Below are 2,571 nucleotides of genomic sequence, written 5' to 3' on the forward strand. Positions count from 1 at the left end.
TGTTCATTCAACACTCCTCGAAAGGCAGGTATTGTAGGACAGTTTTCAGTTGTGTGAATGTTGCAATCACAGATGCCGCAAACAATTTCATTGACCTTATCCTTCTTTCCTTCGATGGCCTCAACTTTCCTTATGAGCGTAGTCACTTTACACTTGAGATCATCCTCTTCTTTCAAGAGATATAATCCACCTTTTTCCTTTAATTGAGTCGGCCTAGACGTGGTGTTCGCCATTGGGTAATAGTCCCATGATTGTGTTTTTCCATGAGACTATCGAGGTAATCCCATACCTCGTCAACATCTTTGTTGATGAACTCTCCATTACACATTGTCTCGACCATTTGGCGCATGGAAGACGTCACCATCATAGAAAAATTTGTAATGCGCCACGTTTCAAATCCGTGTTGTGGGCATGAACTGACAAATCTTTAAACCTTTCCCAACATTGGAAGAATGTTTCATCTTCCTTTTGGGCAAAGTTCATGATCGCTTTCCGAGGGTAATCGTTTTATGATGTGGGAAGAATTTTTTATGAATTCCCTCGCATATCGTTCCATGTACCAATGGATCTAGGACGCAGATGAATGTAACCACGTCTTAGCTTTCTCTTTTAAGGAAAAAGGAAAGAGTTTCACTCTGATCCTCATATACATTAGGAAAACATAATGTAGCTATAATCTCATCGAACTCTTTCAAATGTAAATATGGACTTTCTGATTCAAGTCCATGGAATTTGGGAAGGAGTTGGATAACTCCTGGCTTGATGTCCATTTGTCCTGTATTTTCAGGAAAAATCATACATGAGGGCATACTCACTCCCGCCGGTTGTAGATAATCTCGTAAAGTACGAGGCGGGGGTGCCTGTTGCACCTCATTCTCATCTTGGGTATCCTCCACCCTGGGTGGAAGTGGAGGAGGTTGGTCTTCAGCCATAACCTCAGTTAACTCAGGGGATTTCGAGCGGTGTCTAGTCCTGCGATGGATAGTCAACCCCTCAACCAATCCTCCTTCAGTCAAGAGACGTCGAGTGTCGTCACGGGCCCACTTGGGCATGAAAACACTCGCAGCCCTCAATTAAGAACTTAACCCTAGGAAAATCTAGCAAGAAAGAGAGAGTTGGAAAGAAATTACCAAATTGGAGTCCTGAGTTAAAACCTGCAAAATAAAATAAGTTAGATTCTAAAAAGAGAAGAACAATTCTTTAAAAGAAAGATAGAAGTGAACTAGCTTCTAAAAGAAAGAATTCCTAAAAGAAAGTGAAAATTTCTAAAATAAATTAAGAGAGTCCTAAACTAGAAAGTAGATTACTAAAAGAGAATTGAAAAATAGAAAGTAGGGAAGGAGCTTACCGAATTAGAGATTTCTATCTTAAAGGCCTACAAAATAAGAAGGTTAGTTTCTAAACAAAAATTCTAAAACTAATTTAGGAAACAAATTAGATTTTAAAAGAGTTAAACTTAGAAAGTTACTAAAATAAAAATAGAAAGTTAATTTCTAAAAAGGGAAAGAAATAACCTAATTTCTAAAAATAAACTATTTCCTACAGAAGGGAGGATACTAGAGTTAGAAAATTTCTAAGATTTAAACCTTAATTCTAAAAACAGAAAAAGTAGAGAAATTAGGAAGGAATTACCAATTTAGAAACTTATGTCCAGATCCTATAAAACAGGAAACAAGTTAGTTTTGAACTCAAATAAAAATAAATAAATAAATAAAAACTAAGGTTAGTAAAATCCTAATCTTAAACTAATCCTAAAACCACTTAATTTCAGAAAATCGTAATCGTCAGTCCCCGGCAATGGCGCCAAAAACTTGTTCACTCCCCAAGTATAGGGTTGTGATGTAGTAATAAACTCGGTAAGACCGAGGTCGAATCCACAGGGACTGAAACTTGTACGTTTCCTGAAACTAGGTAGAAATAGAACTAGACTAAGATGTGATCTAAACCAAATAGAATTTAGCAAATAATTGTGGAATAATTATCTAAAACTTTAAGGAATTCAGAGGAAGGAAACTAGGGATTCAGAGGATCCACTTGTAGAGATCAGGAAGATCTTATGCTTGCATCAATGTTTATGGAATTCAAACTGAACTTACTTGATCTGGTTTTCAAGAGATGAAAGGTATATGAATTAGAATGGATTCCATCATCTAACCATGCCCAGGAGACAAAGCAAACAACAGGATTAAACTAATTACCAACCAATCAACAATGTATGAGGATCAGGAAGGGTACTGTCATCCTACCATGCCCATGGAGCAATGATGAACAACAGGGCTTCCTGACTTCATAAAAAAAAAGGAAAGAAATATTCAAAGCCCTTGCAATCCCATTGTAATTTCTGTCACAACAGACCATTAAAGGCTAGGAAAAATATTCCTATAAAATTAAATCAAAAATCTCTTCAATCTAATCAAAAGGCACAAGCAACATCTCTCCCATCAGGCTACAAGCTTCACCTCTTAGCCCTAGCTAAGAGGTTTAGCCGGACATGGATGGGCTGGAAAAAATAAATAAATTAAAATACAAATAAGAAGAAAAGAAAACAAGAAGAAAAAGAAACCTCTGCCT

The 2,571-nt window shown here is 36.7% G+C and overlaps 1 non-coding gene across 1 annotated transcript; it reads left to right on the plus strand.

The window, feature by feature from the left end:
- Window positions 1-395: 395 nt before the first annotated feature.
- Window positions 396-500, plus strand: LOC131228401 (small nucleolar RNA R71). The gene has a single exon (XR_009162904.1). It is a non-coding gene; the product is annotated as a small nucleolar RNA R71 (small nucleolar RNA).
- Window positions 501-2,571: the final 2,071 nt, after the last annotated feature.

This window comes from Magnolia sinica, chromosome 15 (assembly GCF_029962835.1).
Source record: "Magnolia sinica isolate HGM2019 chromosome 15, MsV1, whole genome shotgun sequence".
NCBI classification, from domain to species: Eukaryota; Viridiplantae; Streptophyta; class Magnoliopsida; order Magnoliales; family Magnoliaceae; genus Magnolia; species Magnolia sinica.